Here is a 14,600-nt window from a genome sequence, read left to right on the forward strand (position 1 = left end):
ATTTTGGAAATGTTTCTTGACTCAATTCCAGTGAGACACTAAATTAAAACAGTCTTCCCTGGTTTGGGCTTATTAAAGGAGCCACAAGTTAATATGATCAAAGATATAGACAAAAATGTAAGCTCGGGATTATTCACTGACGCATTCCTTTATAAATAATAAATATTTAGAAACAATATCAATGGCCCAAAATAGAGTAAGAATTCATTGTGATCATAGCATTATGGATCACATAGCTGTTACAAATCATATATTTGAAGTATCTTGAATCCTGTGGGAAGATGTCACAACATAATGTTAGACACAAACTTAATAATATCCAAATTTTAAAGTAATTTATGTCTCTGCTTCTATGTATATATGTGAATATATATATATATATACACACACACACACACAATACGTAAATAGTTTTAGCAATATTTTGTGATATTCTTCCCATTATTAAATACATAATATGTATTAAGATGTAAATGTTATATGTGTGTGATATATTATATATAAATAATTGATAGATATTTGTAATAACATTTTATATATATTTCATATTGGAAGGATATATGCAAAATGCAAAATGTTGCTAAAGTTATTTCTGAGTAGTTGGTTTACAAAGAATTTTTATTTTATTCTTCATATTTTTAAATAGTTTCTAATTCCCTACAATAAGCATGTATATGTTTATAGTTGGAAACAGTTAAGCAGCCTCCAGTTAATTTGATACCCAGAATCACACTCTGTCTAGACATGAATATCTCACAACTCTTCACTCATTGCTTCCCTAGCAAAAGTGCCATCCCTCTTGCTATGCTTTAGTGACCATGGAAGCCAGCTGGCCTGGAGTGCAGGCTAATGTGCGTCAGTCTCAGTGCACACAACCAGAGCCTCCTGCCTCCTCACAGGCTCACATGCTGCTCCCACCCTGGGGCGCGGTAGAGACAGTGTGCTATGACAAGCAGAGGTGAGGCTGAAATATCTTCAGATAGTGGAACAAAAATGCATTTGCACTTGGCTAGGGAAGGGGTACGCTTTCCATACTCTAAACACAAAGCAAAGATGGAAGATGCTTACAGAGAAATACTAGCAACAGACCCACAGTTCCCTTCAAAAACTTAAAATAGGTACAACATTGGATCTTTCCACATGATTCTTCTTCATCTAAAAAGGAAAATTATGTTCCTAATAATGCCATCAGAAGCATTTGAGTAATAAGCAACATGTAGAGTCAAAATAGTCTTTAAATCATGCCCCAAATGTGTCATGTTTAAATGTCTATTGCATGAACATTTCATCCACCCAAGGAAGTAGAACCACCATGTTGTCTAATCAAGACCTATATGCCCAGTCTTTACCCATCAGTTCCCTCCAGCATGGCTGCTCATCCCTGAGGATGACTCCAGAGAAAAATGCTTTGGCTATGAATATTGCTGCTTCTAGAAGAGTTTAAAGCTTTGTCCCTGGGCATCTGTATCCAAATGACCAGTGGTCCTAAGTTTCTGCAGCCCCCTGCCCCAGGCCTACTGAAATCAGCAGTGTTGGATCTCAGCCCTGATGTCCACATTTCTGCTGCTTCATGGGTGATCCTCATATATAGTCAAGGTTGAGAAACTATCTTCTTGCCTTAAATTTGTCTAATTTTGCCTTACGGGGAATTCTCCCTCAATTTATTGACCCTTTTTTCACCTGTTCTCTCTTACAGAATGCAAGTTCCTTTTCATGTCAAGAACCTTGTTTTTTAATGTAGTTTAAACCTCAGATGATATATTTTATTGAGTTAGAGCATTTTTTCCCTCACTGTCAATAAAGGTAGAGGCTTTTAAAAGTCTGCTTCAATTGAAAACATCAAAATGAAGACCCTCGTGAAGTCATGCTGAGTCACTGGGGAATCGGAAGGCAGGTCTGCTGGGAGCAGAGGATGTGATAAAGGGGACGGAGCTGAATACCAAAGCCCAGTGGAGCTCAGGAGAGACATGCATCAGGAAGAGGATGCCCCCTGGAAGCTACAGACTTAATAAACACAGGGGGCTTGGGTGGAATTTCAGATGAATCAGAGCCCAGAACTGTGGAGGGAGCAAGAGAAGCCAGGAGAACCAAGACTGAATAAAGACAACTAGAGCATCGCAGGACCTACACCCCATGGGCTCATGAAGAGCCAAGCTCTCTGTACAGTTATCACATCAGTTTCATCCCAGCAGGGAACTCGGGCAGCTTTGGCCAGAAGCAGATCCACAGAGAAGCCTTGCTCACCATCAGTTTTGTGGGGCTTTTCTGGATTCTGATTCTCTTACTTAAATGACTCATATTTCAAATCTTGGAAAGAATTCCAAAATACCTGTGCCCACTTAATTTATTAAATCCCTAGTGTTAGATTCTTAGAAATTAGACTCCTAGAAATAATGGGACTAGGACCTTATTGGGACATCCCATATAAGAATCATACTGAATAGCCCTGAATTGATGAATAAAAAAACATAGAATCACAATATGTGGGAGTTTTAAAATTATCTAAGAGTTTATGTGTATTTCATCTACTTTGGTATTCACTCAGAAAGGAGTTATTCAACACCTCCACATGCCAGGTATATGAGGGTATGCAGTAAACAAAGATGGTTTCTATCCTCAAAGAGCTATGTTCAGGGTGGGGAGACAGGGAGGAATCAAGCGGTCAATGAGCTCATATAAATTTCCAGTGCTTGACATGAGCTATGGAGGAAAGACCTAACGCTGGCAAAGTTGGCAGGAAGGGGTCTGCTCAGGTCAGGGATCCAAGGAAAGCTTTCCTGAGGAAGTAGCACTTGAGCTGGAGACAGGAGGGTGAGTAGGAGTTGGCCAGGCAAAGAGGCATGAGTGTGGCTGAAAGAAGTTAGTGTAGCTAGAGAGGTGTGACAAGGCAAAGTAAGGTGAAGAAGTAGGCAAGCTAGAGCAGGACAGGCTTGGAGGCCTGAGGACTGGGCTTGTCTTTATCCCAAGAGTAACAGGGAGACACTGCAGATGGCCACTGGAGAAGATTGACCTGTGATGGAAGAAGAGATATGGAGGAAGGGGTTGTAGAGGCAGTAAGAATAGACAAATCAATTAGGACCTGCAGGACTCCAGGCAAGTGAGTGTCACTTAGACTGTAGGTGTCAGAGTCATCAGTGGATTGCTTGGGGAGATCTACTCTCAACTCCTCACTGTGGAAATGAGGACAGATGTCTAGAGACATCAACTGACCTCCAAAGTCCTACATGTAGATGTTGTTCTGGTGCTAGAGCTGTGTCCCCTGACCCCAGCACTAAAGGTGTGTGTGTGGGGGAGGGGTAAGGTAGGTTACTGTGTCTTTCACACAGTGCATATAAAATCAATGTTCTTCTTATGATAATATGGCCAAGTCCATAATCAATATTAGACATCATCAGAACACAGGAGATGTGAGCAGTGGTCTTTAAGTAGCCTCTGCTGATGGAGCCTCATTGGGTAGACACCCTCACCAGAGCTCCTTTGGCCCATAATCTTCATAACAACAAACAACAGCAACGGACCAATCACATTTGCATATAATACTTTGAATTTTTAAAACTAATTTAATATGTATGATTCCACTTGGTTCCCATGACCCCCATGTCCATGGTCATAGAGCCAATCAGTGAAGAGCCTAGGCTCTTGTTTAGGCTGATACCACATTCATATAAACCATTTTGTCGAGGTATATGTCAAATAAACAGACCATAAACAGTCACCTCCAAAAGAAACAAACCATTTAGATTTTTCTTCCCAAACCACATATTCTGTCACGGTAAGTGGAAGTACCTAGCTTGGACCATTTTATGTGATAATAAATAAGAAAGAATATGGGGAAGGTCAGTTTTCGGGTTCAGGGAAGTGTTTGTCCTGAGATAGAATAACCATTACGTGGATGGATGTTCACGTTTTGCGCTGCTGGTTTTACAGATAAGTCTGGATACTTTGCCCACGTTGCTGGTAGGGCAAACTGATAATAAAGCATCCAATGCCAGCCCTGATTGGTTCCCACTCAGACATTAACTGTATTTGGGGAGGACTGTGGATGGCCAAAATTAGGTTAGGAGGAAAAGTAAATATGGCCATAAACTAAGCAATTTCATATGAGCAATATGTAATGTAATAACGAAGTGTAATGAAATGTAATAATAAAGTTGCTAAAAGCAATAAGGAAGTGACAAGCCTTATCATCCAAACTGGGTCAGTTTCGAGAGTGAAAAAGGACCCTATTAATGACTGTGTCAGAATATCCTAAACTGAGCCAACCTAACAAACCATTCATGCAATCACCTAACAGTAGAGAATGTGGAATGAGGAGAAAGCCCCCTCAAAGTAAGTGTGTATAACTCAGAAGAAGTTAGGAAAGGGGAGAGAGATCACACAATGGGGAAGTTAGGATGGGAGATGAACTACTGCAAAAATCCACAAAGGCAAAGAGAATTCATTAGACCCCTTCCAAGGTCCTAGCCATGTATTCACATGACCCTAAATTTTGTAAAAGAAGAAAAAGTGAGAAAAGAATTCTATCAAGTCACATGAGCATGAGGCCTAGATGTTCCCCTGCTCATGAGGCTGATCCTTCTCAGTGGCTGCCACCAGGCTCCAAGGCATGAGGCCAGGCTCAGACCACAGAGACACAAAAGGTTTTCCAACATGCCAACATTACTCCTCTAAATTCCTAATTTTTCTCAGGCCATGATTGTTAGAGGTGGTCTGAGCAGTCAGCAGTCTGCCTGCCCCAGGGATGGACCCCAAATTAGACAGTAAACAGAGTCCACCAACTGGGTTGCACTAAATTAGCCATTTAAATGTCACCGACTGAGTAGTTCAGAGAAAAAGCTATATGTCAAAGGGAAGGTTGCAGAAGCTTTAGCTAAGTATGTGCAATGACAAAACACTGAAGTGTGTTTGCTGGTCTGCTCTGTGGATGAAGCCGGATTCTGTCAGTTGCAAAAGCTCTCATTTAACTGCATGTGTTAGAGCAGGTGTCCCCCAGTAGCTAAGCATCAGCTCATGGGCTTTCTCCTTTTAGGGCACTGTAAACTCACCCTTTTACCCTCTCTCCTTCAGCACAGAGAGGTTATGAGACTGAAGAGCAAGCAAGTCAGAACTTTCTAGAACAGGACTCAGGACACTCTAAAATTGAATACCAGCTTGTACTGAGGCACATACAAAAGATTCTCCCTTTCTTAAGCAGCACCAGTGGAGGGGAGAGAGAAGATGACAATTTCTTCCTCAGAACAATGAACTTCTGAGAGCTGAGTGGGAGAAATTAGTGACAATAACATGACGTCTGTCAACTTTCAAAAAATTAGAATCAGGAAACCCAAAAGTAAAGTTGACAGAAGACAAATTAGGTTCTATCAAGATCTGACACATCACTGAATACCTGCTAATGGGGAAAAAAAGATTTTATTTAAACTTTCTTATTGTCTTTATGCATAATACTTTTAAAAGCATGTAACATTTTCATAAAAGCATAAAGAGTATTAAAAAATAACCTTGCTTTTAATATGGCATGTAAAGTTCATTCTCTAAAAACGGCAGAAGCTCATTCTTGAGTCTATTCTTTTTTTCAATTTTCTAAGCTTTACTCTCAGGTGGAAGCAGAGAGAGAAGCTTTAAAGTATGCCGATTGTTCTTGCTCTGATGGAAGTGTTAAAAAACGGATTTCAGTAAAGCCAGAAATGTGGCATGGGAGCAAAAGTGGGGACAATATTCTGACTTGAATATCTTCCTCAAAATATTGAAATGCAATTTTTCAGAGTAATAGATTGAGTCATTTTCTGCTGTCAGCAAATGTGACAAAGCCACACGGCCAAATGGCTCCTTAAACTTGACTGTTTAATAATGTTAATGCCAGTGATCACTTGAAGATAACTGGTAATTATTTTAGGAGCAGCCATGAAGCCTGCACACCTTGGAAGACCTTGCTCAAAGATAACTCATTGTCAGTACATGTTTACATCCAACCAAGGGCCTGTAGTTGAGAGACTTGGAGCACATAGGAGGCAGTCTAGAATCCAAGTCCTAGGTTTTAAGCCCCCCTACACCTCCTATGAGTTTTAAAACTTTGAGCAAGTTACATAACATCTCCAGACCTCACTTTGGTGTGTTATATGTATGCAAAGAGAGAAAAAATGTGGCATTGGGACCTGGCACCTTGTAAGCCCTAAATAAATGTTAAGAACACGTCAGGGGGTTGGCTTTCTGGCTTAAGCAGAAGGTATGAAAAAAGGCCTTCTTATCTAAGTTAAGTTCTTTACTCATCCTTTATCTTACACTGACAAAAGAAATGATTCAAGTTAAATATCTCTGTAAGTATGCAGGTTCTTGACAGTTAAGGGAGATATTACCTCAGCAATTCCCAAAGAAATGAAGCATTTACATGTTGGCAGTTAAATTTAGTGTGAACCATAGATATTCCAAGGTCCAAATTCCCAATTGTAAATTATCCAGCTTCCTGGATTCCCATTGTCTCTTTCACGCTTAACCTTGAGAACTCTGCCAGTCATCAACATCTCTACTAGAAGGAGAGCAAAAGTAAGACAGGGTCACCCAAAGATGAACTTTATTCTTTGTGAATAGCAATGGAGCTACACATTGAACACTGTGTTGGTGACTTGGGCCAAAGTAATAAAACAAGACAAAGAAATTGTGGCATAAGAATTAAAAAGGAAAAAAAAAAGAATTAAAAAGAAGAATATGCATATGATAGAATGCATGTGATAAAATTATACATCTGTAACATCCCCTCAAAACTAAATTAATAGAAAGTCCCTGCTAACAATAAGAGAATTGAGCACAATAGTTTTAAGTTGATATTTTTTCAAATAAGCCTCACATATAAAACAAGGACCAATTAAAATGTATAATGGAAAAGAAGACTCTATTTACATATAGAAAAAAATTACACATCAACTCAACAAGATTAAGAAATATATATAACCTACATGAGGAAAATCATAAAGCACAAAAATTACAAGGTTTACTGAAAAATGGAAAGATGGGCAGTGTGCCTTGGTAGAAGCACTCAGTACTGTAAAGACATCAGTGTTCCCCTAAGGTGATTTACATGCTTAATGCTATCTCAGGAAATACCAACAGATATTTTTTCCTGGAGCTAGACAAGGTGAATATAAAGTTCATTTGGAAGAAAAATCAAGCAAGAATAACTACAAACACCTTGGAAAAGGAGCACAATGAGTCAGGTTTAGTGGGGAAACTATTCCTACTATATATGAAATGACATTATAAATTATTGTTAGAGTATAAATGATAAAATCTATATAATTAGAAACAGGATGATATTGATTCATGAATACCAAAGCAGACTAATAGAAAAAAAAAAACAGAAAATCCAGAAATAGACATAGTTGCATCTGCAAATTTAGTATATGGGAAAGGCAGAACCTCAAAGCAATGGGGAAAGGACGAATTTCTTAATAAAGTAAAATTGGAATAACGGAATAGCTATGTGGGAAATGATAAAATAGAATCTATTCATTACAGTAGACACCATGAAAATTTCAAATAGGTTAGAGATTTAAATATAGCAAATAAAACCACACAAGTATGAGAAGAAAAGGATGAATTCCTTTATTACCTGAAAATGCACAAAGCTTCCCCAATTACGATTCAAAACACAAAAGCAACAAGGGAACGTATTGATAAATTTAGCTACATAAAATTAAAACACATTTGCAGAAGCAAAGTACAAGACAAATGACAAACTAGGAAAATAGATTTGTAACACATATCACAGACACAAACAGCCGATGTCCCTAATATATAGCGAGCTTCTAAAAGTAGAGAAGAAAAAGACCAACAATCAGATTTTTTAAAATAGGCAAGAGGTAACAATAAAAAATTCTTAGAAAAACAAATGCAAATGGACTTTAAACATATAACAAGATGCTCAACCCTGTTCATGGAAAATAAATGTAAATTAAAATCTATTCTTCTGGCAGCTAGGACAAAAATCCAAATATTTAACAGTATACCCACCACCACCTTGCCCCTCCAATATCCCACCAGTAGCTACAACAGGTACAAGAAATGGATACAAAGATCTATGTAAAATTCTTTACATCCTAGATGAATTCCTAATTCAGATGAATTCAGAAATTGGTCAATTGTGAGGGTAAACTGTTTTCCTTAAGTCCTACCCACTGAGCCATTCAACAGCTATTCCTGAACATAGTTCAAAAGCTAGAAAGTTTCTTACTAAAATTCTTCAATGGTTGTTTTTTTTTCCCCTCAGCCTCTTCACAACTGAGATTATTACTGTACATTTCTTATTTTCTCTGTACCTAAATGTGGAGTTTCCAGGTTCCTTATGATGGCATCCAATTCTGCCAATAACCACTCATTGATGTCTCTATCAGGGATATGACAACCCTGCCCCTCAAATGGCTCTCTATATGGAGCAGAAGTAATTTTGACATTAAGTCTTGTCTACAGTCCAGTAGCACTATAAATCTTCACAGCAAGAAATCAAGTGTCATTTTGCTATGTATATTTCATCCTACGAGTCAAATAAGGACATTGGAAGATGTGGCTTACCACCTCTCAGGAGGCTGAATGCCAACACAGGACCCCTCCCTCTGAGGACAAGAGGCATTGTAAAGCAAGTGCTCCAAAATGGGACAAAATACAAAAAGGCAAAAAGAAATGTTCTCACCATAAACACCCTACCTCAACTGGAAAAATTTAGAATGCAAAAGGAATTTCCTAAAATGTGCACTTCTATAATTCAATCTGGTACACTTAATTGGGGATTTTCAGGATAATTGGCTCTTGTGGACATTTAAAAGCAAAATAGCCAGGTCTGTTGATGGAAGATCAGGTGTTGGGCCTTTCAAAATAATATTCACAGTCATTAAGACAGTTCCAGGAAAAGCACTACTGGACAATGTGGTGCCCATTAGCCAGAACTGTGAGATTAAACCGACAGGCATAGCATCATAGGCCTCCGCCTGCTGCCGCCACCAGCACGGGAAGCTCCCGGGGTCTCTATAGGCCTTTCCAGAACTCCTGTCCAAGTGCCCATCCTTTGGCCAAGAAAGAGAAAGAGGAAGGAGAGCTTCTATGTGAATTAAAGGGGAACTTGAAAATAAAATCCTCTAAAATATGGAATGCTCTGATGGATCCCAACTAGACGTATTTGTAACTTTAGGATTTCTTCTGTTTTCGAGTATAGAGTCTTTCAACTGTGCTATCCCCTCAGGGTGTTAGATGTACTTAGACTCCCAGGAGCAGTAAAATCAAAGAACAGCTTGCTGGATGGCATCAGTCTCAGTAGCCAGGAATACAGGCTTTATTTTCTCCAGCGATCATTATCCAAGTTTACTTCTGACAGCTCCCACTAGCTGGAGTTCACCATCTTGGTCTATCACAGGGCATGTTGACTTCCTTCCAAACACCATCCCATGCCTCAACCCCACAGCGACAGAAGCACAGAAATCTGTGATCAGGAACCGTGGGCCTCATGCGGCTGTGGACGGATGGTTGCAGCAGCAGAACTAAAGGATTCGCCACAAAGGAGCAGCATTGCTTTTCCAGTGGGGAGTAAAAACCCAGACAGACCTATGGCGAGAAAAGCCCAAGCAAACCTTTCTTCCAAAACACATTCTACTTTTTAAGAGATGTGTTGTAAGAACTCTTCATATCATATTTAACAACTTTTCTTCCCAGGGCTCATTCTGAACATCAAAAATTCATTTCCAGGGCTTTAGTGCATCGAGAGGCAAAACACAGTTACATTATAAACGTTGTCACGCTCAGGGGAAAATGCAGCAGAGTAGTTCACAAAGCCACTCGCTACCATCTGCCATATAATTTCTCAATTCCTTATTACTTCCACCGATGAAAGGTACAATTACACTTCCTTCCTCCTTCGCTACCGAGAAGGGCGAACGCATGAGGCACCCTTCCTTCATTAGCCATAATCACACGCCTTGAGCAACTCTGCGCAAACTGCTTACCTCTAAGGAGCTAGGCAGTTTTCATAAAGGTGAAATGGACTTTGCTTTCAGTTGATGTAACATTTTTTTCATCAGTCTCTGATTCTTATTTCTTGTTCTTATCAGTTTATTATTCTAGGTCTCATTGGGGTGTATTTGAGGGCGCTGCTATGCACAAGCTGGTATGGTATTGTGTAGGTCTGCATACAGAGTGCAAATTTATGCAATTTAACAGTTCTATAATGACGTGCCTGGATTTGGGCTTTGTTACTGATACAGGATGAAGAAGTCACCAACGCGGTGGAAATTCCATACCATTCAGGAATGTGAGAAGCAACTTTTTTTTTAATTTGACATTTTAACCTTTTTTTTTTTTAAGATTTTATTTATTTATTTGAGAGAGAGAGCACAGCAGGGGTGGAGGGGCAGAGAGAGAAGGAGAAGCAGGCTCCCCACTGAGCCGAGAGCCCACCAGGGCTCGATCCCAAGACACTGGGATCATGACCTTAGCTGAAGGCAGACGCTTGACCAACTGAGCCACCCAGGTGCCCCTGAGAAGCAACTTTAGATGAAAGAAAATTCCAACTGGTTTTGAACCTCTTCCTAGCTTTATCACCAATGTGATTTTTTTTTATTTGAGACAGAATTGACATAGAACATCTTATCAGTTTCAGGTGTACAACATAATGATTTGATAGCTGTGTAGTAATCATCACAGTAAGTCTAGTTAACATCCATTCCAATTTGATTTTTAGTGAACAGCACTGAGGTTTTATCTGGAGATGCCACACCTATTCCTCAGTATGGAGGTCTTAGTAAGTTTCCTTGGAGAGGTGTTTTCTTTTTTTTTTTAAGATTTTATTTATTTATTTGACAGAGACACAGCAAGAGAGGGAACACAAGCAGGGGGGAGTGGGAGAGGGAGAAGCAGGCTTCCCGCCAAGCAGGGAGCCCGATGCGGGGCTCCATCCCAGGACCCCGGGATCATGACCTGAGCCGAAGGCAGACGCTTAATGACTGAGCCACCCAGGTGCCCCTGGAGAGGTGTTTTCTTATTTAAAAAAAAAAAAAATGCTAGTGCTTTATCTTTTTATGAAGAGATACATAGTACAGAGGAAAATTGGCACAGACTGCAGACATGTTCTTTGGAAACATGGTCAGGCTGTTATTTCAAAGACAAAGCTGAAATTTAAATAGATGTTTTGCAGAGAGCCGAATACCAGGACATGTGTCGGCTCCTCAGAAGATTATTCAAGACCGAAGTCGCAACGCCTGTGCTTGCCCAAAAGATAGAAAGTCTATCAAGATGAGTTTTTATCAGGTTGTTTCCTAAACACGGGTAGTAAAATGATTCTAGTGGCACAGAAAATATGCTTCTAAACATATTTGTTTATTTGCAGGTGAAAATTCTCACTAACCGCTTATCACAGGATGCTTATTCCATTATAAACATCTTACAAATAAATAGTCAATAAATATTTGTTGAGTTATAGTGAGCTGAATTAGTTGAAATTCAGGAAAGTTTTTGGATGCCACGAGCAATGTTTCACAAAATACTATATTGCTTTCTAAAGAACAAAAGCAAAAAAAAAAAAAAAAAAAAAAATCCTGGCCAGTCTTCTACAAAGTTTTTTCTTAAATATTGTAGCTTTCAGTCAACAGAGGACCAATTACTAGAAATAAATAAACTTGGACTTTTGGAAATGTGACCATATGAGGGATATGCATCCACTCAATCAAATGTTTCCCTGAGCAGCAGCTTGCCCGAGACCTCTGGGAGGTAGAGAACAAACGCTTCCTGCCCCCTCCCTGCGGCCATTCTCTGCTCAAACTTGAGTAGCCTGCTCCCATACTTAGACAAATGAAGAACAAGGCTGCCTCACGGCAAAAACAATCTTCAAGCATTTTACCCATCAAAAGCTGTGCACCTACTTTTCTCCACCAACCCTTCCCCCTCCCTCCCTGTGAGAAAAAGGCCACCTCCCTGTCTCTCCTTCCTTCTGTCCTCTTCCCTTTTAGATATAGAAGAGGCAGCTCTTAAGAGAGTTGATAAAAGTTTTGAATCCAGCTATCTCTTAGAATTCAAATCTGCACAGCTCTAAATAGTCAACTACTCTGTAGGTGTGGTTTACATTTTGCGGATGTTTTTTCCTTTCCGTTAATCTTATTCACATTGCTTCAACAAGGTGGCCTCAGTTTCTTGTCAGTGGTGAATGAGAGGCTGAACTAGAAAATAGCTGGGATGCCTGGACTCCATACCCCCTATTTCCTTGGGCCTCAGTAAAGAGCACCTTTCAAAAAATACTTGGACTGGGGCACCTGGGTGGCTCAGTCAGTTCAGCGTCTGCCTTCGGCTCAGGTCATGATCTCAGAGTCATGGGATCGAGGCCCAGGTTGGGCTCTCAGCTCAGTGGGGAGTCTGCTTCTTCCTCTCCCTCTGCCTCTACCTCTCCTGCTTGTGCTCTATCTCTCTGTCTCTCAAATGAATAAATAAAATCTTTAAAAAAAGTACTTGGACTTCAGTTCAATTCAACAAAGAATCAAGTGTTGTTGCATGTGGAACATAGCATTAAGGACCCAGAAGAGGAGAGGCATGAGTACAGTTCAGAGGAGTCTCCAAAAGTTCCCAATCTCCACTGTGTTGAGTGCCAGGTGGGACTGGGAATGAGCTATGCAAGCATCAGATACCAAGATTCTCGTGTGTAAAAAGAGAAAGAGAGATACAAATATAAAATCATAAAAGTTAAGTAAAAATCATGTAATCTATTATATAAATTAATAATATCATTCTAATTCATGCATATTAAAAAATCTAGAGGCAATAATAACCCTTAAAAACCAATAACGCTTTCTGAATAATAGTTATCACTAAAATGAATTGGGCTCCTTGGAGAAATGGTCAATTTCAGGTTTAAGGCAGGGTATATACAACAAGAGTCTGAGACATCTATCTATTATGCCAGAAGGTAAAGAAGCTACAGGTGGTTGTATCAAACACAGGACTAACTTGAAGAGCTGCTGCTAGCCATCGACAATTTGAATAACAAAAATATTATTAATCATAGTTTAAAACACATCAAATATTTAAGCTCCCTGAGTTCTTAAAATTCCAAAATGATAATGCCCCATTGGATACTATTGCTAGGGTACTGATTTATTATTATGAAAATTGAAAATAAAGGCATTTAACTTGCTTTTCTTGTATGCATTATATTTTAGAGTAGACAAATAGTTGATGAGGAAAAGTTCTTTACATAAGAGTTCTATCAATAAATGCCGGAGGAAAAAAAAATCAAAACTTTATAGTCCTTACTGACATCATTGATTTGAGCCATGGTAGTTAAAACCCTTAGGTGAGAAGCTGATGGGGAATTTTATAATGGTTGGATCAGACTTACATCACAAACTCACCAGCCAATTTTAACATCACTAGAAGTGGAATAACTTGGTGTTACCATCACTTGATGTGACGCAATTTGGAAGTACATAACACCACCCATGACATATTCTTACCCCCAAAATAAACTTGTACTCAAATTGAGCCTCTAGATCCATTTGCCAGTTTATAGGACATATATGAAATATTTTAAACAATACCTCAAGGTTGCAATTGGCTGAGTCCACAGTATGAGAAATTTTACAGAAATATTACTTGATTTCTTTAACCCATAAATAGCAGAAAAAAATAAGCATGGGGATTTATTAATTGTTTAAAAAAAAATCTTTACAAGACATAGCCTTTACAAGACATACAGTCTCTTTATTTTGATTCTAATTTGAAAAAGAAAAACAACTGTTAAAAGTTTTAGAGAAAAATTGAGAAAAACTGAATATAGAAATCATTATTGGGTAATATTGATAAATTGCTGTTAATTTTATTAAGTATGATGATGGTATTTCATAATTGTTAGAAATACATACAGAAGTATTTGTAGGAGAAATGATACGGCCTGGGATTTGTTTTAAAATACTTACCAATTAGCTCTTTCTGCCATCTTTCCATGCCGCCATAATGGTGCGCATGAATGTTCTGGCAGATGCCCTCAAGAACATTAACAATGCTGAAAAGAGAGGAAAATGCTAGGTTCTTACTAAGCCATACTCCAGAGTCATCATCCAGTTTCTAACTGTGATGATGAAGCACGGTTACATTGGCAAATTTGAAATCATTGATGATCATAGAGCTGGGGAAATTGTTGTGAACCCCATGGGCAGGTTAAGTAAGTGTAGAATGATCAACCCCAGATTTGACGTACAACTCAAAGATCTAGAAAAATGGCAGAACAATCTGCTCCCATCCTGCCAGTTTGGTTTCATTGTCCTGACAACCTCAGGGGGCATCATGGGCCACGAAGAAGCAAGACGGAAACATACAGGATGGAAAATCCTGGGATTCTTTCTCTAGGGATGTAATACATACATGCAAATAAAATGCCTCAATGGAAAAAAAAAATACTTAACAATTAAAAAAGGAAAACAGATGAAACCAAAAAGAGGCAAAATGTTGATAATGATTCAAGCTGGTATTCTGCATTTGAAGGTCTATTTTTCTATTTTCTACTTTCATATATGATTGAAAGTTTTTACATTAAGAAATTTTAAAATAAGCATAGATTTTGTGGCACCTGAGTAAGGGGA

The 14,600-nt window shown here is 39.0% G+C and overlaps 1 pseudogene; it reads left to right on the top strand.

The window, feature by feature from the left end:
* Positions 1–13,949: 13,949 nt before the first annotated feature.
* LOC118544301 (small ribosomal subunit protein uS8 pseudogene) lies at positions 13,950–14,367 on the top strand (annotated as a pseudogene).
* The last annotated feature ends 233 nt before the right edge of the window (positions 14,368–14,600 follow it).

The sequence above is a fragment of the Halichoerus grypus genome, chromosome 5 (genome assembly GCF_964656455.1).
Source record: "Halichoerus grypus chromosome 5, mHalGry1.hap1.1, whole genome shotgun sequence".
Classification (NCBI taxonomy): domain Eukaryota; kingdom Metazoa; phylum Chordata; class Mammalia; order Carnivora; family Phocidae; genus Halichoerus; species Halichoerus grypus.